Source organism: Typopeltis vanoorti, chromosome 9, assembly GCF_054136105.1.
Source record: "Typopeltis vanoorti isolate ZY-2024b chromosome 9, IOZ_Tvanoo_1.0, whole genome shotgun sequence".
Taxonomy (NCBI): domain Eukaryota; kingdom Metazoa; phylum Arthropoda; class Arachnida; order Uropygi; family Thelyphonidae; genus Typopeltis; species Typopeltis vanoorti.
In genome coordinates, this window is record NC_143557.1 from 90,770,616 (window position 1) to 90,796,576 (window position 25,961).

A 25,961-nucleotide genomic window follows, 5' to 3' on the forward strand; every position below is an offset into this window, starting at 1 on the left:
CTTTTATCAGTGCTTTTGATGAAGATTTTATTAGCCTAATATTTCGAACTATTAGTTCTCATCAGAGACCAGACAAAAGCGTTAAGGGCAAGAACCTCTTTCCCATATTGCAATAATCCCCATCGAAGAGCACCATGGGGGTTCCCCCCTCCCCGTTCCTCCACCTTCCCTTAGGACTGGCTGAGCCCTCCTAGTGAGGGATTAAGTATGAATTTTATGACTGCAGATTTCGTGTGTGTGTGTGTGTGTGTTCACGAGCCGGTTTGCCTATTATGAGGGACGAAAAACCCGAGTTTTCCGGATGAAAAAACCCTTTACCACCGTATGAGACCAGCTGACTCACTTTTAGTTAGTTGGTCTCAGTTAGTTGAAAGAGACCAGATGAAGGTTCCTCACGTCATGTACGAGAATCGAACCCAGGTCTTTCTGACCAAAGGGCTTCATCTATACCGAACGAGCTACGGAGGCTCTTTATGTACCAGTGATAATGATGGTAGTGATGGATCTGCATTTCAATGTGTTCACTTTGCTCAATTTTCGTTCAACTGAACATCATTTTTATTGCCAAAATTGTTCAAAATAACATATTAATTCCGCACTGGCGGGTGGGAATTTAATGAAATGATGCGTGCGTACGTACGTAAGTGTGTGTGTGTGTGTGTGTGTGTGTGTGTGTGTGTGTGTGTGTGTGTGTGTGTGTGTGTGTGTGTGTGTGTGTGTAATCATATAGAAAAAAATAATTTTCATTTTAATTAATTAACAAAATTATATACATGTGGTACATAAAGACAAGAAATTAAATAATCATAAATAATTCAAAATAATAAATGTGAATGTAATGTTCGTTTGAAATTCCTACAAATTTTAGCAGTTATTCCAAATATTAACCTTCATTCAATTTCACCAAACCCGGCAACTAGTATTGTTATAATTTCAAATAAAACGATTAAGCGAATGATTATAACAATTATAGGAGAAAAAAAGGGGGAAATCATAATCTGAATTGTTCTATCGATAAAAATGAATTTATAATGGGGAGGAGGATTTCATCCATCACTCTTGAACCTGCAACAACAGAAATTGCTGCAAACAGACAAACCGCATATCTCGGCTGCAGACACTTATAATCGTTAACGTATAAAAGCTTGAATAGAGCCTCCGTAGCTCATTCGATATAGATGGAGCCCTATGGTCGGAAAGACCTGTACTCGATTCCCGTCCGTGACGTGAGAAACCTTTATCTGCTCTCCTTCGACTAAAGGTGAGTTAGCCAGTCTCGTACAGTGGTAGAAGGTTTTTTTCACCCAGAAACTCAAGTTTTTCGTCTCCCCAGAACAGGCAAACCGCCTCTGTTAACACATGGATTACAGTCATGAATACGTACGTCGCAGCCAAAGGCCTGATTCGTCAGCTATATGCCAGTCCTAAGCCAAGATGAAATGGAGAGAAAGCAATGGTGAACTACCCTGTATAAATCTCACCAGAAACAGTTTGTGGCAAGAATACTTGTCTATAAGACTGAAGGGCTAAATCGTCATCAAAAGCTTGAATGTTGAATTCCAACTGTCCTTATTTCCTTTGTTTTCGCGAGATTGCGTGCTACAAATTTATGTTATTCAAACCTCAACTTGTTGAATAATGGCATTACTGTATCCAGTGAGTGTGTTCAAAAGTCATAACGTGTTTTATTATTATTTTTTTTTTTATCGAAGTAGACTCATTTTTGTGCTTAGATACTCTAGACATATAAGTACATTTTACATAATTTTTGTCACTACAAATGGTTCGAATGAAATTAAAACTGAAATGCCTAAAGAAACTTGCATAAGAGATCTACTAAATATCGAGCCAAAATTGGACCCCTTGGTCATATTTTTTTTAATTAAATTTCATTCCGCCAGAACTCAGCTATTGCAATAAGTAACAGACGAGTATTGTTCCTTCACGTGCCTGCAAATGATTTGATTAAAAAAAAAGGGGGGGGGGTGGAGTATGGGAATTTCTAGACAAATGTTGTAATGTCAAATATACCATATTTAAATAGAACATCTAACTAGGGTATAACAGAATGACTTGGGTACAGACGGACGAATGGAAAAAAACGAATCTTAGAAGTATTGAATTGCATAAAAACGCACAAAAATGACTATGGATTTAATTTATTTGGAAAATGAATAATATTACACAATGAAAAGCACTTCTTTACAATTGTATTTACTTGCTATTATTACAATTCAGTGTCGTTTTATAAAACAATAACCAGTTATTACCTTAATTTGTACAGGACTAGGAAAACCAGATTTTTTTTTTGACAAGTCGGTCAGTATCATGTCAACTTGTCAAACATTTTTGGAACCCTTCGTATAGCTTAAGCCAAACCCCTAATATATTTTGTAGATTCACTTACGTAGATTTGATACAACAAATGCAGTTGCTTGTGTCTCTCATTAACAAAAAAATAAATTAAAACTAAAAAATAAATAAAAAAATAAAAAATGAATAAAAAATAAATAAATTAAAAAATAAAAAATAAAAATAAAAACAAGTGGCCAGAAATCATTTATATTTTTATGATTTCAAGAGAATTTAATAAAAGGCAAATATGAATCCGGAATCTAAAGCAAACAGAAAGTCATCAAAAACTTCTGATAAGCAAACGTTAGAAAACAACAGAATTTTTACACCCAGAAAAAAAAAAAAAAAGTCTCAGCACTAACTCAAAGGTTACAAAAAAAAATATGCACGAAATAAAAAGTATCATTGCAATTATTATGTTGTGGAAAGATCCTTATAAATAGGCCTCTCAGAATCTCTTTTCTTTCTTTTTTTTTTTTTTTTTTCATTTTATGGAAAAAATGTTATCCATTTTATAGAATATTATCCGTTTTATTTTAAGAAAAAAGTTTAAGAACTGTAACTGTGAACATTTTCACAGTTACAGTTCTTGCTTTACTTTTAAGGCAAAATGTATTTTTGAGTCGTATTTTATTTTTAAGAATGATAATGAGGTAAATCGGCAGTATCAGTTTGGCTAGTTACATATCCTGTCAATGCTAGCACTTTCAGAAAGAAACTTTGGTTTTATAGCGCAAATTCTCACTACACTTAATGAGAAGAGGATGTTTTATCTATTATTATTTTATTTTATTTATTTATTTATTTATTTTTTTACTAAGAAAATTAGTAAGGCAAGTACAGTATTTGAATTTGATGCCCAGAGCATAGCGTACTTCGTCCATACTTTCCCGGCTGAACGCGTGCACACTCACTTTTTCCCGAAGTAATGATCTCATAAACTAAGTATTTGCATTTATAACTGAATAAAGAAATGGCAATTGCAATCAATATTTCCTTTCAGTGATGTAAAAACCAATTAAAGACATTTCCCGGAAACAAATTGTGATCAGAGTAAGCTGCATTTGCTCGCTGGAACATATAAAGCAGTGTTTCACAAACTTCAGATATCCGCGGACCCCTTCTTAAATTTTCATTATTACCAAGTACCCCCTAATTAATTAATTAAAAAATAAATAAATGTCGCTGAAGGGCGCCTGCCGGAGAGGGTAAACGGCCCCGCCTACTCCCTATATACGGGAACAACACAGGCGTTAGCTGAAATTAATTAATTAATTAAAACAAATAAAGTAATTAAAATTAATAAATTAATTTAAAATATTAAAAAATTAAATATCTATTTTATTTCAATTTATATGTTCATACAAACAAAAAATATGATTTATTTTTAATAGAACAAACTTTATAAAGATACTATAAAGTTTTACTTAGCTGAAATAATTTATCATCAATGAGAGGAGATAAAATTTCAGCAAAATTTGGCTCTATAGTTATTAATTTCAATCTCAGATGCGGTTCGACATCTATAATGCGATTCCTCTTCTTCGTCTTAATATCTACAATGGCCGAAAATCCAACTTCGCACAGATATGAACTTTGGAAATAGAAAAATGAACCTTAGAGCTTTATCTGTTAATTCAGGAAATGCATTCTGTATAGCCAAAATGATGATAACGTATTCTCGCTGTATTTATTTTTGAAGAAAGCATCAGAAGCTAGTTCTGAAAGTTGTTCTTCTTCTATTGACGATAGACCCTTTGGCATAAATTTGTTTTTATTGAAAGGTATCTTATCCACTTAATATTAATGTCCAATTCAGGGAAATACTTTTCTAGATTCATTCGTAAGCTTTTTAAATGCTGCATGATAGTAATTTTCACATCATCATCATCAATTTGTTCATTTGAACTTGCGAGTAATTCATGAAGCGATGGAAATGCGTCAAATTCTCCATTACCAACCCGCTTTTGCCATAACTTCATTTTTGCCAACGTGGCAAAAATGAAGTTATGGCAAAATGAGAAGAGGATGTTTTATCTATTATTATTATTATAGATAATAATAATAGATAAAACATCCTCTTCTCATTTTGCCATAACTTCATTAATTATAATACTAGATAAAACATTATTCACTTTATATTGGACATGAAATATAGAAATTTCCTTGCCTTGTAAAGATAAATTAAGACTATTTAATACAGTAAATATATCTTCCAGGTATGCTAATTGACCATTTCCAATTATGTAAATTCTTTTTCAATTCCAACTTTTCATCAAGAAAAACTTGTAGTTCTTTCCGGAGTTCAAATAAACGAATAAGGACTTTTCCACGAGAAAGCCAACGAACATCGGTATGGAAAAGAAGTTGTGTATAGTTGCTTCCCATTTCTTTGCAAAGTTGAGAGAAAAGGCTGGCGTTTAGAGGACGCCATTTAATATAATTTATGTTTTTTATAGCTTCATCAAGAACTTTTCTTAGGTCTGTAGATATCATATGTGTAGCCAAAGCCTCCCTGTGTTTGCAGCAGTGTGTCGACTTTGCATTTAGTGCAACAGCTTGAATACTTGAAACAAGCCCTTTTTTAGATCCGACCATGGATTTCGCTCCGTTCGTGCTTATTCCAACACAACTTTTCCAATCAAGCTTGTTTTGATGCATAAAGGTATTTATACTGTTGAATATTTCTTCTCCTGTTGTATGTTCTGGCAAGGGTTGGCAATATAAAAGATCGTCATGAGTTTTTTAATTTTTTTTCGTACCTAACGAACACTAGAAGATTTGCAAAATTTGTAATGTCGGTGGATTCATCTACCTGCAACGCATAATAACGACCCTTACGTATATCAGATAACAATGTTTGTTTTATATTTTCAGCCATTTCAGTGATTCTTCGATGAACGGTACTATTTGAAAGGCAAATCCAATCAAAAGATCTTTTTGCATTATCTCCGATCATAATTTCCGCTATTATTTTTGCTGCAGGCTTGACCAAAGTTTCACCAATTGTTTCCGCTGCACCACTTTTTTGCTATTAATAGCGACACACGATATGAAGCTTCTAAAGTCTTCATGTTTTCACCTCCTGACACATCGACATCACTTTTTGAGATTCTTTTAAATTTTTTAGTTTATTTTGAAAAAAATCGACAGGTTTGTCCTTGCATTCATTTGGAATCGAAACATTCATTATGTTTCGATTCCAAATGGCGATTTAAATTACATGGTTTCATGCTTTCATTTTTTAAAGTTTCACTAAATTACACATAATGGAATAGGTTCCTCTTCATTTCCTGTCCATGAAAATCCACATTTCAAGTAATTTATATCGTACTTACGAAGTTTTCTCATCTTCTTCCTAGTTGGTTCTTTAGAGATGTCAGACAACACACACTTATCAATTTCACTTGATCCAGATACAATATCAACATTTTCTTGTTGCTGACAGCTACTTGTATCTACTATGTTCCTCTCTTTTGCGCATTTTAAAAATCCAGTCTTTAACCAGTGATCCATACTTAAGAATTTGAAAGCTAAAAAAAATTACCGTATTTAACAAACAGTCCTGCAACAAATGGCTAGTGAAAGCAGTACTCGAAACAGACAGCAATGGTAGGCCAGTAGAGATAAAACAGCTATGAAGACCTTCATATGATTGGTGCGGTATTAACAAAAGATCGCGCTACTAATTGACAAAGGCAAGCCGACAGTTCAGTTGAAATGCTAATTCTCTTCAACCGAATTCCTTATATAATATCTGAAACACATTCACTATATATTTCTTAGTTTTAACACGTTCACTCAAACAAAACCATATGTTGTGCACCATATAGTTTTGATTGTCTACTATACAGCATTTTATGTGGGGGGGGGGGGGGGGATCACGCGATTCATTGCACTGTTTGTTGAGAAACATATTACACAGCCTGCAGATATCTCTGTACCTTATTCAGTGATACAATAGGAACGTTTTACGATCTCAAACTTAAATTTTATTCCATGTGTTAATGATGCATAGCCGAAAATTGCCACGGACCCTCTGAAGACCTTTCGCGGACCCCCCCGGGGGTCCGCGAAACACTGATATAAAGCATTATCATGCAACAAACCAGTAGGGAAAACTTGCTTCTAAGTGTGTGTGTGTGTGTGTATACCTTGGCCGCATAATTATCTCTGTCTTTTCCTTGTTGAATTTAAAAGGGTCATTAATGTCGATTACCCTCTTAAAGAAAAAGCGGTCTAATTTTTACCACTCCCTATCCTCTTTTAACCTTCAAATATAGGAGAACTTAAAATCATGTCACTCCTCTTCAACTTATCATCGTCTTGTCTTTGTGATGTTCCACATCGTACAGACTGTAAGAAATTTAAGACGTTTAATCTGATCCAATAAGTAGAACGAGTTTGCGGATTTTCATACATTAAAAAGAAGATCGGATTATCACGAACGTGTTACTTTTAATGAGGCCGATGCCATAACTTGTTTACGGCATATTCGAATTAATCAGTTACTTTTTATTTATTTTTGTTTCTCTGCGCTACTTTTTTAAACCCCCGAGAATAAGAACCACTACGTAATTTTATATGTGATTGGGATTCGTGTTTTATACGTCACTAACTGATGTCTCGTGTGATATCTGCTACACAAAAATTTCGTCCGACAGAAATCATACAGATGTCACACAAAAATCATGAACTTTTTTTGTGACATCTATTATCTGTTACACAAAAATTTCACCAACCAATCTACAGCGCTTCGCGCAAACAGCTGATTCGTCATTACGTCAAAAGAATGTACAGCGTAGATGCATAAATGATGAACATGCTTAAACAGAACTTTAGAAATCGAAACACTCATTTAATATCTACAAAAAAGTTCCGTGGAACAATACAAATATCAGAAATAAAAGACAAAAATGGAGTCCTAAACAGGAGAACTTGTAAAATTCTAAGGTAGTGAGACAAGTGTGTTGCTAATAGATATGTCAGCGCAGATTTCATTTCCTTACTGAGAATATGCATATCACTTGATTAGGAGGGTCCGCATTATGGGTAGTCGGAAAAGAGGGAGGCACCAAAGAGAACATATGACAAAAAAAAAAAAGCACTGTACATTGCAATGAATTTGTTTCCATTACTCTATTTGTATGTTTATCTTGTGTTTAGCTTTACGTCTTGGCATTCCAAAAGAAATCTAATTCAGGAAACGTCTAGGCTTTCACGTACTTAATGTTATAATATTTTTGAAGTTGAATTTTTTTCATTCTTTCTTTTTTTTTTTTTTTTTTTTTTTTTTTTAAATTTCCAAGTTCTAATCTCAGGTTGCGTCCCCTTCCTTAGCTGAAAGTTAAGAATATCAGCAAAATACTTCTGATTTCAGTTATTACCACACACAACGATATTACCAATTTAGAAATAAAACATTTTTCAGGACATAAATTTCAAATATACTTATTTATATACTAATTTATCGGACATAATTAAACGTATGACTGCTATGAATATTATTTGAATATAATATGGAAATGTGTTTAAGTATAGCATATTAATAATTTTCACTTATCAATAAGTGGTTATCTATTAATTTAACATAATTAATTATCTTCCTTAACCATATGTCTTTATTTGGAGCGGTTTCGACATGCTACAAGCTGGAGGACTATATCTTTTGGTATTAGTTTAGATTAGTTTGACATTCTTATAGGTAGTTAACGAACTCTGCTTAATATTTAGTAAACAAATAAGAAAACAGCAGTCTGTTATAGTCATAAAACATTTTGTAATAGCATTTTTATATAACGAAACATTCGTTATAATCACAATTGAGTCCAGATGTTCTGTAGGCATAATTTTGATTTGCCTAATTTTGCCACTGAAATGGTCAATTATAGCAAAAGATAGGAAAATATTATTATAGTATTATTATTTAATATATTTTATTAAATTTTATTATTTACTTATTTTTTAATTTTTATTTTATTTTTAATTAATTTAACTATTGAACTAATTAATAACAGTTAATTTTATGCAGTTATGATTTAACACTGCATCTTTACGTTTGTTTACATTTCTCTAGACTGCAAATTGCCATGTGCGGTCTGTAAGTGTTTGGGTACATAAGTTTTCATAAATTTTAACTTTTTATAAATAGATTTGTGTATACTTTATGGTAGTAAATGATAAAATAGATTAGTATCTACATATATTTTATGGATTTGTGACATACCTAACTTTTCTTAATTTTTTTTTTTTTATATTTCTAAGCTACGCGAGTTTTTCAAATTGTCGCAAATCTCCAAACATTTTCCCAATATATTTATTCATAAAAAACCGCGTACAAGTGGATCCGCGCAGCTCAAACCCGCGTTCTTCAAGCGTCAACTGTATATTTCAAACCTTAAAAATATTTATGGATCCTTGTATGTTCGTTGGAAAACTTTTGATTACAAACAGATTTCAGTTATTGTTGTTTGAAATATGGTAGTCTAAATATTATTATTATCACATGACACCTCCAAGGAACCTTCGCGAGAGGACTCACCCCGCACTACTTAATCCTCCGTCTACCTCCGACTAAATAGTACTTTTGTTTGCTAATTGTTCATGTTCTTTGGCCTATTTGCAGGCTTCAAAAAAAAAAAAAAAAAACTTTCTTCCTCTGTATGAGATAAGCTAATTCACCTTCAATTATAACTTGATGAGAGATATAGTCTTGATATTTTAATTGACCTTAGGGCTTTTTTTATTCGAAAACCTCAGGGTTGATATAACTTATGCAAATCAATTCAGAAGCGCAATTTATTATTGACTAAGAGTTAGGAATTAGTTGGAATAATCGTAAATTTTATTCGCGTTTTCAGAATGAATCAGTGGTATTTCAGTTGTGACCACGATAGCATATTGCTATACTCGTCAAGGAAATTTCACTTTTATAAACCGGAATGCTCGCGCATTTATACGTCAGTTCTTTCCAAATATTCTGGGAAAAACCAGAACGCTAAAAGTATGTCAGAGTCCCTTAAGTTGTTTTTATTTTCTCTCTCTCTCTGGGAGGGATGATAGCTATTGAGAATTGACTGATGAAACCAAAATAACAAACACGTCTTTACCTCTGAGCAAAATTATAGGTTGGATATAGTACAGCATTTGGTCACCTTTCCCTCATGGGTTTTTACGTGACTGCATGAATATCACTGCAAAATTGAGCTCAGAGTTACCAGGAAAGCAAGGGAGCCTTAAAAAAATAATTAAAAAAACGTTTTTAAATAATAATATATATATAGACAAAGAAAACGGATTATTGCGTTTTCATAATAAATTAATTATAAGATTTAAATGTGAAGTATTCACTTATTTCAAAACTTTGTAATAATATTTAACATTCAATTAAAAATTTAATATTTAATTACGTTTTACAAGTTTAGTTTAAAATGAAAGCGTAACACTACGAGTCAGTCTGTAGGAAAACGATTTTGTCTGTCGTTCAGAAAAAAATATTATCCGAATTTCTTTGAATGCAGGTTTCTTACAAGTTTATTTAGTTATAAAGTTATAAAATATTTTCCCGATTTATGGATTTGTGAAAAATGTTTTTCATAACAAATAGAATCCAAAAATTAATAAATAAATAATAATAATAATAATAAATCCCTTAAGTCTTTAGGGTGTTTTCTGACATGTCATTCCATGCTATTTCTTTATCGTTGGATATTATTTATGCAGCTACTCATTTAGTATCGGTGTATTTTCCTTTTTTTTTTATGCATACTATAAGTTATACACATATAGCACATTAGTACAGTGGGTGAGCCAAGTGTTAGATAACCTAGAATTCTTGCTCTAGAGACCAAGATATTTCACTTTTTTCCAATAACTTCAATTCACTTGAGGTTATTTCTCTTCTGTTCAACATGTCCTAATCATATGAATAATTTCAGACATCGGTTTAATTTTTTTTCTTTCAAATTCCAGTATACATTGGTTTCATTTTTATTATTTTGGGACTGAAAGAGGGACATATGCCTTTCGTGTACAATAGTGGATTTTATCATCTTTTTTGTGTATGAATTTATGATTTTCTTAATTTCAGAAGATTAAAAAATCAATTGCGACTCGTCATTCGATTCGGATCTTACCAGAAATATAATAGTTCTTTTCTAAAATATTCATTCTTTCCATTCAGTGAAATAATCTCTTGAAATATATTTTACATTTGAAATGATTAGACATTTGAAATCTGAAACATTTATTTAACAAGCCAGGACAATATGCTTTCACAAAAGTATCCATTTTATTGCATTCTTTCTTCTCTTCCCTATCATTGCTATAAACCATCTTCTGCAATCTACGAGCTTGCAAGTGCAGAGAATAAGAAAAAAAACTTGAAATTGATAAACTCTGTCCTAATGAGGAAAAGCTAACCAAGGAATTTCAATTTCTAAAAGTACCTTTTTTTACAAATTTGATGCAATGAATGCACTGCGTTGAGACTCCTAACGAATCAACGCAATCAATGCTGCTCTCCAATGATGCAAAAGTCAAACGTTTTATTACTCTGGCCTATATTAGCCCTGTTTCCATAAAACTGGCTAAAGTCCTTAACCAATATAATATTAAAACAGTATTTCTTCCTTTCTTCAGGGTGAGAGCACTACTCCCTGAAAGATCCAGAAGTTTATAGACTGTGGTGTGGCTGTAGGACACAGGCCACTGAGAAATTTATTAAACAGTCGGGGAGAGCGTTAGCGATATAAGAATATCAGAGAAGTGAAACCACAACTTTATCATCACGTGTATCGTCAGGCGATCCACATAATGCCGACAGAGAGACGTTAGGTTTTGCGGAATGAATCCAGAATCTTACGCCGGTGTTATGACAAAAGGGAAAGAAAAATCTGGGAATCTTTGGAAACGTTATTTGATCCTATAAGTTTGAATGTAACATTCTAGCATTGCTTTATCTGAATGTTTGCGTGCTTGTTGGACAGCCAAGCACGCAAACAACAGCATGTCAACGTACACAACCATGAAGGCATGCTCACACATAATTTAAATCATCGGAATCCTACATAATTCAATACCTGTAGTGTGTGTGTGTGTGTGTGTGTGTGTGTGTTATAATATGTCGCATTTTATTGAAGAACTTGAACAACGAACTCCTAAACATACAAATTGGATAATCTTTGGTTCGTTGAAATGCTTTCTTCCTTCCTTTCGGAACATTTCTAAAGATTTTAACCTTTTTGAGGGGGGTGGAGGGGGAGAACTAGCAGTATTTTAGAATAGGGCCTTCAGGTCACTTGGAATATGCTTTTCGCTTCTATAAGTTAAGACTATTAAAAACTTTTCTCTCTTGAGAGATTTGAGGCCAAACCTTTTCACTGAGCATGCATAACGTATTATCAAGTCACAAAAGTCTAACGAAATCCAAATTACTGACCCCCCCTCCCCCTTCCATGAGAATTCACTTTAACGAATTAAACATTTTCTTGTGAGCATCAACTGCATAAGTAATCTTTTTGGATTCAGACATTAAGGACATAATCGATATTTGCTAATATATTGATCTACGTATATATGTATCTGATTGTTTTGCGATAAACCTAAATGCCAGATGTACACACACTTATTCTTAATAGTCAACATTTAAGTGCTTATACTAGACTAACAGATATACGTTGAAGCAGTGACCCGGTAAAACAAAAACCTGGTGTCATTCAAACACTGATCTCTAAGTGTGAAAGGGCTAAACGTACTAGAGGCCTTTAACCCATGCAAATGAGCAGTGGAAAGCTGACAGTGTGTCGAAAGTACGTTGGCCGATAGGAAGTAAATGGTTTGCAATTGAGGCAATGATATTTTCTTAATAAGTATTTTTTATTATTTTCTTTTTATACTGTATTTGCATGTATTATCAGATTCCATATGTCAAAACTGATTTTTAAGACAGACGAAAAATTCAATCTCAGCTTTAATTTGTGTTTAAATAGCACAATAATTCCTGAGATCTACATGATAACTAAAATGCATTTTTCGCTGCGTATCTCAGTGTTGTTATCCTTGGGGATAAGGGAAGGGGGGGGGGGGGTAGGATTGAGTTTATCCCTCCGACGGGATCAATATTCTCTCTAATTTTTGCCGGTCCATATGCGCATGGAAAAACATTTTGTGCGCAAGTTTCCAGTCTCAGACTCAATATATGCGATAGCCTGTGCTCACAACAGCGAAAGTCACTAGCCACAAATCCTAAATTAATTCGCTTAAATCCACGTAGCTACAAAAATTTCCATCACCGTTTGTACGAGTTCAAGTGACTGTACTGTTTAGACAGTAAACGCTCTAAAAAATATTCCTTTGCAACTTTCTGGCATCAGCGTCAGTTCTCCCACATAGCGCAAACTAAAAGTAACTAAATAAAGTATATTAAGTTGGATTGAGTTAGAATAATATTGGAATGGAGACACTCAAGAAATTACTAAATAAAATAAGTGACAAGTATGATTTATTATTTAATTCGTTTTTATACTACATTCAAAAATTATTGACTACAAATTAGAAATACTGAAAGCGAAAATTTTGTGCGTGCAGTTATGAGGCATGTGCGTCTCTTTTTGATCAGTGTGCACGCGCACAGCTTAGAGGAAAAATTGGTCATGATATTCTTGCCTTTCGTTTATTAAATAATAACCATTATGTAACATTTCATATCTTGAATGCACACTCAGTGCCACATTTATTAATTTGTTTAAATCTCCCCATATCATAACTAATAGACAGAATATTATAGAAAGATTCAAGTAATATAATAGAACAGAGAGCCTGAGGCGGATTATCAGAACGTCTGCACGAGGCCTTAGCTCCCAGAACATCAAAAGTCTATTTTATAAGAAAGTCTATTTTATAAGTCCATTTTGTAAGAAATTATTTTTAATAAATGATCTAAATTATGCTTTTTCGGGCTCTTCCAAATTTATGAGTGGACTTCGGCCCTCTTTCGTGCTTTGTAATAGTATTACTTTTACATAATAGCAATAAACTGATTATGCATAACTTATTACATGAAAAGTGCTGCGGTGAATGATGATACTGCTATATTTCCGTAAATAACACGTACTGCTGGGTTGCCTTTACAAAAAATAGAGAATATTCTTCAACGTACACGTTTTAGGATATTGGTATACATACATTATCTGTTGGTGTATTCAACAACAATACTTCTTTTGAATCTGAATAATGCTTAACGCAGGCATATCAAACACGCGGACCGCGGGCCGCACGAGGCCGCCGACAAGTAACATGCGGCCCGCCAAAACCAATATGGTTTTTTAACTTTTGACAACGCCGAATTAAATAAACATATTTTAAAAAATTAACAGTTCCAATTAAGATTATTTTATACGCCAATCTACTCTGCAATTTCTAAAGGAAATAATGTTCTATTTGTCATTTCAAAAAATCTTGTTACACCACTGCATAAATATCGAATTTTAACGAGCAAGTCTACGTACGCAGCTACATCCGCTGCCCACAGCAATCAGAGGCTAGCCGTTAGCAATTTTCAAGTCGTAAGGAAGTGTAGCGTTTTCTTTATAATTAATAAGGAATTTATAAAAATAATGTCGAAACCTTCAACCAGTATGAGTAAAAAACGATTAATTGAAGAAGAACATCGTAGTTTTCAAGAAAAATGGGAGTTGCAATCTTTTTGTATTCAAGGGGAAAAAAAACTATGCCTGATATAAAGAAACTCTATTGCAGTTTGCAAAGAATATAGTATTAAAAGGCATTACGATACAAATCATAAAGAAAACTATGAAAAATATGTTGCGAAACTTCGTGAAGATAAATTGTCAGAATTAAAGTTGACATTTCAAAATCAACAAAGTGTATTTACCAAACCTATTGAAGATAATAGAGCTACGGTAAAAATCAGTTATTTGTTATCACATTTAATTGCAAGCAAGTCGAAACCATTCGCTGAAGGGGAATTTATTCGCGAATGTATTATTAAAGCAGTTGAAGTGTTGTGTCCTGATCAATTAAAGAGATTTAAAAATATAAGCTTATCTCGGATCCCATTGCAAGCAGAATTGATAATATAGCCGGGAACTTAAGGAATCAACTAAAATCAATAATTCCAACATTTCAGACCTATTCCCTTGCAATTGACGAAAGTACAGATGTACGCTCAGCTGGCTGTTTTTATTCGCGAATGTGATACGAACTTAAAAGTAAGTGAAGAACTTCTAGAAATTATTCTATGCACGATACAACCACTGGAGTTCATATTTTTGACGCCCTTATGGAAGTTTTGAATGAATACAATTTACTGTTTAAAAAAAGCTAGTTTGTCTTGCAACTGATGGTGCTACTGCCATGATTGGTGTTGTTAAAGGAGTTGTTACAAATTTAAAAGAAAAATGCAAAGAACAAGGTAATTATAATTTTCAACATTTCATTGCATTATTCATCAGCAAACACTATGCTCCAAAGTTTTAAATATTGGATATGTCCTAAAAATGCCAGTAAAATTGTAAATTATATTCGTGCACGTGGGCTTAATCATCGCCAATTTAGTAACTTTCTAGACGATATAGAAAGTGAATATAGCGATCTACCTTATTATACAGAAATTAGATGGTTTTCCAGTCATAAAGTTTTAAAGCGATTCTTCGAATTGCTGGACGAAATTACCATTTTTTTAGAATCGAAAAATTATGAATGTGAAATATTAAAAAAAATCAATGATAAAGGACCTGGCTTTTTCATTTGACATTACAAGTCGCCTTAGTCAACTTAATCTTAAGCTACAAGGCAAACATCAAGTAATTACCATGTTATTTGACAATATTAACAATATTCCGTATTCAGTATTTTCAAACAGAAATTATTACTTTGGCGAAAACAAATTCAAAAAGAAAATTTATCCCATTTTGAATGCTGTCAATCATTATTACCAAAATCACTGGAATTGAAATTTTCAGAATATGCCAATCAAATTGAGTTATTAGAAAATGAATTCGAAAGAAGATTTTTAGATTTTAAGAAATATGAAAATCAGTTTCACCGATTTACTTCTCCTCTATCGATTGGTGTTAAAACTGTTGATGACAATGTACAGTTGGAATTAATCGAAATTCAGTGTGATTCCGTATTGAAACAAAAATATATGGATGTTAGAAATCCAAAGTTCTATAATTATTTATCAGTCGATCGATACCCCAATGTGTTATGTGTAATTAGGCGTATTTTCAACTTTTTTTCATCTTTAAAGAATAATAAAACTGCGGAAAGATCAAGATTAACAGACCAGCACGTGCAATCAATATTGAAAATAACTACAGCTCAACAAATTCAACCACATTTTGAAGATTTCGTTAATGAAAAACGTTGTAAAGTCTTCAAAAATATTATATGTATAATTTTATTTAAATATGTAAATATTTAAATAAAATTCTTTATATTTTATATGCATATTTGTAACACAGTTGTATTTTGTACTTATATACTCTAATGTTAATATTAAAAAATCTGTTTCCTCTTTATTTTGAGATTTTTTTTCTGTTGTGGCCCACGACTTGATGTATAATTCTTAATTTGGCCCTTGGAGGTAAACGAGTTTGACAGGCCTGCCTTAACGCCACAGAATTGCCTTTGGTTATTGCCTTTCTTAATTGTATCGTCTTCAAGATCAGAAAAGTAATAGTGAGTATCTTGTAGAATTATCCTCATAACAAAATGATATTATTCGTAAAGTCGGCCTGGTTGGCCGAGTGGTTAGCGCATCCTCTCTCCAGCCAAAAGACTGCGGGTTCGAATCCCGCCGTGGGCATGGATGTTTGTGATTGTCTGTGAAAGTAGTGTTAGGTGATGAAGGTTGGTGGAGTGGAATAGTGAGACGAAGAGTTGTAGAGTAGATGTCTTCCCTCGATGAGTCTTTGGACTCCCTGGAGGTGTAATGTAATAATAAGGTAAACTGATAGAATAACAAACTTTTCGCTCACAGATGGAGAAATTCACCATATTTTAGTAACCTACAAAAGCAAGTGATCCTGGCTACTGCAATGTGTATGCGTGTCTGTGATTATCGAAATGGAGCCGTTCACAAATAATAAAAAAATTAATTCAGTACTGTTTTTGCCTGGCTGAATTCGAACTTAACTTTTTGAGAAACATCTATTTTACACCGAGTAGTGAAAGTTATCTGCTACCTAAGGCGGTAGATGAATTTCAATCGCCCGGTGAAAGCCCAACATCCCGCTTATTTCAGGCCTGAAGTAGCTTCTAAAAGTTCCATGTTTCCTGAATAGAGCAGGGTTTTAGGATTATCTAACACTTGTCCAGTCTTTTCACTCGTTCTAGCAGATATATGGATTTTTTTTTTTTTTTTTTTAAAGCTGTCAGAGACTGGGACTTAATCATGTAGTCATTCAAATATACTGCAGTAATGTTGATTAGTCACGTCTGGTCAGACGTTCATATAACATATAACTAGTAAGAGATGTTACGTTCACTGGTCATCCGCCACACCCACATCCGTCTCTCTGCTCGGTAGAGGTTGTGGTGTGATTCGTCGCTCCATAACAAAGCTTTCCAAGCTTCCACGTCCCACTGTACAACACGCTCTTTGCAATACTGAAGATGACGCTGCATGTTGGTTCGAGTAATGCGCGGCTTGCATATTGCTGTCCCACCATAGAAACCATGTTGTGACCCTCGGATCTGAATGTTTTTCTGCAGATTCGTGTTCCATTCGATGCCCGAAACTCTGCATTCAGCGTGTCGGCCGACGAATGGTGGTTTTTACATATTATCCTTCGTAGCACCCTATGGTCAGGTTCGGTAAATGTGGTGAGTCATAAACTGTGGATAGCGCTTGCAGTTAGCTACTCACACTTCCATCTCCGTGTGGTGTCACTTAGATGTCACTCAGTATGGTGTCATTGACCTAGGATGGGCCAATTTGTCAACAATTTGCCGAACAGATAGGCCTGCTGCATGGCATTCTATCACAACGCCTCTTTCAAACTCCGTTCAGTTCCCTTCTGGCAGCCATTTTCTCTGGACACAGTTGCAATGACTTGGGCGCATCATATTCCTCCAATTTATACCGGAACAAACACGTGACTCGTTACATGGCGCAATACACCTTGGGGGGGGGGGGTCCATTGACTTCTTTCCAAGCAGTGTATATTAATTTTTGACAAAGCGTGTAGGGATTCCAGCCCAAACATTTATGGAGAAATGCCACTGGTACGAATGTGGACTTGTGGCATGCGGATTTCTGTTCTCCCACACATGATAATTGTGGATATTAAAAATGCCCACGTGTAAAGGTGCATTCGTCAGTGAATAACACATGTGCATCAAAGTCCGGCTGCACTGCAGTCTGCTGCAGGAACCACTGTGTAAAATCCACACGAGGCCGATAATCTGCAGATGTCAAGGCGTGCGTGCACCTTCTATGCATGGTAGGGGTGTAATTGTTCGTCTCGTAGAACTCGCTATACCGTCGATTGGGGCACATATACGGCATGGGAAATTGCTCGCGTGCTACATTCGGGACGATCTGCAACCCTACGTAGAATTTCCTCTGTAACACGTGGCGTCCTCACACTCCTTGCACGCCCTGTATCTTTCATGCCGTTGACAAAGGAGCCCATTTCGCACAGATACCGGTGCAATCGATGAAAGGTTTTACGATCAGGTACGCGTCTGGTCGAAAAGCGCTCTCGGTACAGTCTTTGGGCTTCCCTCGCATTCCCGTCCGCAGCTCAGTAAATGAAATGCATGTCAGCCTTCTCCTGCTTTGTGAAAGAATCCATCTTTTTGTACTCCACAGTAGAAATAATGACGACTGCAAAAACCAGCGCTTATAAGTGTTCACTGAAAAGCGCTTCACCACTTGAGTTCGGACCATTCATTGTATAATGAAAAGTGCTTGTTTAGGTGTGTTCAATCACCCTTAAAGTTTGGCCAAGAGTTCTGAATCACCCTGTATACATACTTTAAAAATTGTGTTGAAACTAATACTCCTTGGCTTTTAAGTTAAGTTAACCGGGAATTAGGGAGAGGGAGAGAGAGAGAGGGAGAGAGAGAGAGAGAGAGAGAGGGAGGGAGGGAGGGAGGGAGGGAGGGGGAGAGAGAGAGAGAGGGAGAGAGAGGGAGGGAGGGAGGGAGGGAGAGAGAGGGAGAGAGAGAGAGAGGGAGGGAGGGGGAGAGAGAGAGAGAGGGAGAGAGAGGGAGGGAGGGAGGGAGGGAGAGAGAGGGAGAGAGAGAGAGAGGGAGGGAGGGAGGGAGGGAGGGAGGGAGGGAGAGAGAGAGAAATAATAAGCACTTCACTGAAGCGATTACTTGATCACGTTAAATCGGAATTGTTTACACGACACCTTTAATTCATAACAATAAACATACACTTCAATTAAACTGGTATTTTTGAAAGTCGTTGAAATGTCCATTCTGCTGTCCGAGCTCTACCTGCTACCAAAAATCTTGAAAATGAGCCGATGTCCAATCTATTCCTAAAAAATAAAATATAACTCCAGTTGAAATATTATCCCATCGTTCTGAGTTGAACTCGTAAATATATATAATGGAGAATGCACTAACCGAAAGTTCAACAGATGAAATGATTACCAATATGAATTCTGCCACACTTGATTTGTCACTTAACAGATGTCACGAAAAATTTTGGAGAAAATCAGTCTGTTATTTTGATTGGGAATTTGATCACGTTAGCAAATCTTATCAGAAATTTTCTGCGCTTATATAGAATCGCAGAAAAATTTCCCTGCGATTATATATAATCGTCCAATGCAATGAGGACAAATTCATTGAATTTTACGCAACTCGAGTTGTGTAAAAACGTGACACAAAAACGTTACAAAAGGCTTATCATTTTATATTATATATATATATATATATATTATATGTATATATATATATATATATATGTGTGTGTGTGTGTGTGTGTGTGTGTGTGTGTGTGTGTGTGTGTGTGTGTGTGTTAAAGATACCAAGAAATTTTATAAACTTGGTTTTAATCCTTTTTTCCAAGTAAGCAAACAAGCAAGTAAACTAAGTTTGCACCTGAAGTATTTTCAGATCTGAGGCAACTCGTAGTAAAGGTGGTATAAGCTCTGATCATTTGCCTCAGTATCCCATAATACAAAGCACATATCCTTACGGACAGTATTATGCTATGTATTATGGGAAGGGTCACTACCCAGACCGGTTTCGACCTTCATTGAGGTGCTGTTTAAGTAAAGACCTCTCTAAAAATTAGGCGGTCCCCCAGACCACTCCCTATGAGTGACCGTCAAACTCAGCGTTGATCCATTCAGTGACAGGCTCACCTTGTTACCGAGAACTTCTCAGCGTTGACTCACCCCACCATCAGACAGAGCCATAATCTCAGTGGTGGCCACACTCACTCAGAGACAGGCAAAAACCTACCTCAAGCAAAGCCTCTCATACCTCAAGGAAACTGACCACTTCTGCGCAATGTATAAGTAAAGCGGGCTCTAAAAATTAGGCGATCCCCCAGATCACTCCCCTACAAGTGAGTTAGCGTCGGCCCCCACTTAGTGGCAGGCTCACCCCACCACCGAGCAGAACCACTCATATTCCAGGGAAACGCATACACCGACAAGGCCCCTCACGGGCCACGCGGGAAAATACCCTACCCGGAGTCTCAAAATGCTCTCTCAGGGCAAACCACCCCGAAATCCAAGCTCCCCTCACCGGGAACTGGATTTGGAAGAAACCTAAGAGAGCAAAGCTCATATCCCTCCAAGGAAAGCAATCACTTCGCTGTTTAAGTGCGGGGGGGGGGGGCTATCTCTAAAAAACTCATCAGATCCGCTAGGCCACCCAACAATGAGTGACCCGAAAGATCTTTTTACTCAGCGTTGTTCCCCTCGGTGGTGATAGGCTCACCCCATCACCGAGAAGAACTCTCAGCGTTAGCTCTACCCAGTCGCAGGCTCACCCCCACCCCCACTGAGCAGAACTGCTCATATGTCATCTGATGGGTAATAGCTGTTAGTAATATGAATTCATACGCTATATATTTTAAAGTTGATATAGCAATTAAAACATGAATAAGGAAGGAAATGTTTCTCTGTACATAAGAGTTCTTCGGAAGAATTTTAAATCGGGATTTGAGTATTAATTGCCGTTTTTTTTTCTCTCTCTCTCTTCCAAATCACGTTTTATTATCAAACATTAACTTGAGTATGGCATATTGCAGCTTATTTCAAAACAACTTAATCTCAGAGACAGTATGTGTATGTAAGTGGGGGGAGGACATTTTGTTGGCGTAGTATGAGGCTATCATCATCAGCCTAGGTTATCTAAAGGTATATAAAGGTATTGGCGGAGGAAGAGATAAACTTTCATTCCTTAACGGCGATACAACTAACCTGATATCTATGTAGATTTAATTCTTGTGAAAGCAATAACTATGATAATTTGGAAAACATTTTAATACCACACTCGGAGAAACAATGTCCTTTACTTGGAAAGCCTTACCGATCCTTGTGAAAGCAACAGATGTTGTAATTTGAAAAATTAATTATGATATTAATTACACACTCGGACGAACAATGTCCTTATTTGGAAAGACCTCATTCGAATCTCGAATCCAAATATGAATATAATATGATAAATATGAAAATTAATATGATAAATATGGTCTCAACAAATGAAAATAATGTGATCTAAAAAAAAAAAAAAAAGAACAAAAATGTTTCCACCAAAACAGATACACATAAGATGAGGAATCAAAAATTTGTCAAAGCAGCCAACAGTTGATTTGATCGTGAATTAAACAATGTAGATAAAGGTGATGCAGATATCAGAAGTCAGTAACAACCAAGTATTCATTCCTGTTCAGGTCAGTTTGAAAACATTTCGCTAAGAGAATTCGAGACAAAAATTTGTGCTTTATTTCGATGCTTTAGTGATTTTGCAAGCCAGTAACGTATACTTGAAATCATATTTCATTTACGATTAATCTTAAAAATAAAAAAATGATAATAATGTAAAATTATACTAAAATAAAACAAGGTGTATTCAGTATCTCTTCATTGCCATCATCACCATACCTGCCATTAGCAATTTGCATTGGTACTTAATATCGGCAACTGCTTATTCCTTCCTTATTTCCGGAACTTAAGCATTGAACTTTTTATTTGAGAAGTTCGTATTTGTTGTTTGGTTCGCGACCGCAAAAGTCACGCGATATCATACAGAAGTACGCTTGGAACGTAGAACAGGAACGGAATATCGAGGACGTCAAAACTAGGTCAGTGTGCTTTGCCTAGCGTCCGTGATCTTCACCTGTCCTATTGCCTTCGGGTTACTATTTCCTTGGGCAAACAATGAACAAGTCCGAGTGGTTTCTTGGTCACGTGATGCTTGTGATAGCACGTTTTTCGGAGGGAACTGTTTGCTTACTACCATAAAATGCCGGACAGCATATTTTTAGAATTACTATTTTCACTCTTTTTTTCTTTGAGTGTTTTAGCAAAAAACCAAACAGCGTGCGTATAATGAGAAGTAAAAAATGTTCATCATCAATCAAGTTATTTAATCGCATTTTTGATTAACAGTAAAAAAAAGTACTATTTTGCTTTTTTTTATCATGAATTGTGTGGTAAGTTATTTTCTCAAATTCCGCCTGAAATGCCAATACATATATATATATAAACAATAAATTATACAATACATAAATATATATATATAATTTCTTGTGACAAAATGCTGCCAGTGTATCCACGTGGTAAAGCTTTCCATATCACCAGACCGCTAGTAGAAAGACGGTTACAGGCAAGGGAAAGAGACATTTTTCTCTTTTGTTCACTTCAGGCCTCCAGTAAGCAGGATGGGGATCTTACACTGGTGGTGAAATTCATCTACCACCTAGACATAATAATAAATAACCATTCCACCCCACTGTAGCATGAATATTCGAATTTCGCGCGATTCGAATATTGTTTGTTGGAGGAAGAGTGTCAGCATCGCTATTTATCAATATATGATGTTCACTTCTTATTTATGGAACCAATAATAGCCTAAATATGGTTTGCGTGTCGAGGATGGGGGGATGGAATTTCAGATATGGTACTAATGAGGTAGAGTATTACTACTGCCAACTCAGAAATTATATAAGACATTATCAGTATTCATGGTTAGTTCGATATAAATTTCTATTATATTACATTATAGATTTTTTTGTGGCAAAAATCACGAAAGACGAAAACTTGTGGCAAAATTAGCATCCGGAAATGCTCATGGTTAGAGATCACATATTTTTCAAGCCACTTCAGACGACCAATAAACAGGGCAGAGTTTCACATCCGGCAATGAAAATCATAATTTCATTTATTTATTTATCATTTTATTTTTTTACCACATACAAACTTTGCGAAATATTGTTAGCATAGTACGATTCCATTCGACCAAATTGTAAATTTCCTTAAAGTTAAATAAATAATTAAAAAATTATGTAAAATCTTACAAAAATACTGTTGTAGTAGACTTTTTTTTTTAATGAATGGAAACCCCGGGGAACGACAGAAGAAGTTGTTCCCAAAAGAAATCAGAGAGAAGAGAATATTTTTCCTCTTCAGACTATTATTTTAATTCTAATACAAGATAAAATCCGAGAAAAAATGATACAAGTGAAAAACTGAAAGTACGTTCATTTTTTTTAAAGGAAATGTCAAAAATCGGATCATCATATGTCTACCAGTCTCCTCCTTTTAAAAAAAAATGCTTCTTAGGTGTTTTGTGTAACCTGAATTATTGCACATACAGAATTTCAAATGCAAAATACAATCGCGTACAGTATTTAATTATAGATCCTCAAGACATATTTAGTAATTTCTGACTTTTCATGCTGTGCTTAATTTTAATCTTCATCCGCGTGCAAGTCTACATATTGATGTCACAGAGACGAATCGAGATTACTACCTGGCACAGCATCCATCATATTGATAATATACCCGCCCCTTCAATACAAAAAATAGGAAACGGCACTAACAGGCGCCTGTTGAGTTATGCGTGTAACAAGTTTTTAATAACCAATAGATCTTGGTCAGTGATAAACTACCATGGATCGCTATGTTGTTTCAATACATATATGCAGGGTGTTGCTCAGATTTCGTCTATTGCATCTTAATAACAGTATTCCCTTAAAACTAATTTAACTTTTAAAAATACAACAATATAAAATGCAAATATTTATTTATTAAACACGGATTTTCATTTCCATAAAGTTGGAAATTTTATTTAACACAGACACCAGTATTTGTTCTTAGTTTAACCTAGTTTTGAGAGAAAAGACTGACATCAGTTATTTAACTACATTAGCCAACTGTGATCGGGAATTTTCCTTATCTTATAGAGCAGATAATGGTGAGCAAAACCTACGTTTATAATGTGTCTTCATTCTAAATCGTAGGAATTTTGTAATTTTTTTTTTCAATCAAGCCAGGAGTAGTAGGGTATTGTCTCATAAACTTTTTCCCTTTCCAAATAAGACAAAACGATTATTATTATTATTATTATTATTATTATTATTATTATTATTTTCCAACATAAAAAACACACAGAACAGCAAAACCACTACAATCACTAAGGTTTGTAAGGTATCATATTGAAACAATACGATACCTTGGAATTTACTTCGATGCAGATATGAACTGGAATAGCCACATAAACCATCGACACAACAAACTCCGAACAATAAGTGGCAAACTCTACAGGTTAAAAGACATAGTTCCCATACGCCTAAAAACACTAATATACAAAGCACTATGCCAAAATATACTAATATACGCTATAACAACGTATTTTTTTTTTATGTGCACCCTACAAATTAAATAGATTAATGTCGCTACAGTACAAAATGATAAAACTGATCTTTTGGGAACAAAGAGAAAATAATGACTTTATATATACTGCCATGTCAGAACACAAAATACTGACAGCAAAACATTTATGTCACTCTGCAGCTTTGCTAAAACATTATTTCGATGCCAACTACAGGACAGTCAGAAATACATACCATATGACAAGACCTCAGACAACTAATTATATCACATATAAATACAATAATCACTACGGAAAGGCCACGCGAAACTTCTAGATCCCAGACATGATAAACAAATTACCTTTTGAATACAGAAACCTTACAAACTACAGTAGCCTGAAAAAAGCTCTAAGGATTCCAAGTTATTGTGTGTGTGTGTGTGTGTGTGTGTGTGTGTGTGTGTGTGTGTGTGTGTGTGTGTGTGTGTGTGTGTGTGTGTGTGTGTGTGTGTGTGTGTGTGTGTGTGTGTGTGTGTGTGTGTGTGTGTGTGCGTGCGTGCGTGTGCGCGCGCGAATTTCTCAATCATAGATTTTGTAGCTTCAACACAGCAAAAAAAAAAAAAAACAAGAAATAATAACCAACTAGTGTCATCCTCAGATAAGCTTACATATAAGCTTCGAGGATGAAAGCAGAGAAATTAGTTCTTATCCAAGATGTATCATATGTAACCAAATGCATGTAATGTATGTATCACATGTAAACCAATGTATGTAATGTATGTAATAACTGTAACAAAAGTATGCAATATAGAGTGATTATATCCATTGATATTGTATATATAGAGTGTAAAATTGCAAAGAAATTTAAACATCTGTAATAATCATCATTATGAATATTATAATAATATATGTTGTAAACAATATATTATTATAATATATGTTATTATTATTATTTAAAAAAACTTTATGTACGCGAGAGTATTTGTTATGCATAATTGTGTTCCTATAATGTATGTAATTTATCTGAGAAATAATAAAAATGTTAAAAAAATGTAAAAAAAAAAAAAAAAAAATATTATTATTACGTATCACCTCCAGGGAGTTCAAAGACTCATCGTGAGAAGACACCTACCTCAAACATGCGTGTTTACTACTGGGAGATTTGGAAAGAGGATATGATTGTTGGAGTGAATCTTCAGCGATACTGTCGATAATGAAGGAGTGTTAAGGTAAAAGTTCTACTTTATAGTATGAAAGTCGTAGGTTGTTCAATAAGAAGCCTACATCCTTCGTTTGAAACCGAGGATGTAGGTTTCGAGTCTGATCAATAAACCTACAAGGATCCCTTCAGTTAAAAATGGAATTCTAAATTTGATCTCTTCGGTTCGTAGATATACCAACAATAATAGTCATTGTTTCTCTCTCTCTCTCTCTCTCTCTCTCTTGAATATGTGGGTGGGAGAGGGAGGTAGCTTGCTCAAGAAAGAATCGCTGGTTTAATTAAATTTTGTTAAAATAGCTTGTGCAAATATTTTCTTTCCTAAAAGAAATTTTTTATCCAGTTAGTACACAGTTTTAAGCTATCCATTTACAAACTGACTGAAAATCCATACGATTTACAAATCTTCTTTTATCCATTTGCAATTTACAATAATGAATTTCCATTCTTTTATTTTATTTTATTTTATTTATTTTTTTTTTTTTTGCGTTTGTTGCAGAAGACAAAAAAATCGCTTATTGAAAATAGTTAAAATGACATTTATTTAGAAAGAAGAGAAGAAGAAACGTCG

The 25,961-nt window shown here is 34.7% G+C and overlaps 2 long non-coding RNA genes across 4 annotated transcripts in view; one reads left to right on the forward strand and one right to left on the reverse strand.

Moving 5' to 3' along the window:
- The window catches only part of LOC150103241 (uncharacterized), a 134,821-nt gene that overhangs the window by 20,255 nt on the left and 88,605 nt on the right, over window positions 1-25,961 (reverse strand). The gene's annotated exons all lie outside the window — the stretch shown is intronic.
- The window catches only part of LOC150103242 (uncharacterized), a 76,259-nt gene continuing 64,792 nt past the window's right edge, over window positions 14,495-25,961 (forward strand). Inside the window, exons 1-2 of one of the 2 annotated variants that reach the window (XR_016548792.1) lie at window positions 14,495-14,788; window positions 25,270-25,400. This is a non-coding gene — a long non-coding RNA (uncharacterized LOC150103242). The remainder of the gene's footprint in view (window positions 14,789-25,269; window positions 25,401-25,961) is intronic. The other variant, XR_016548791.1, reaches the window with a different exon arrangement.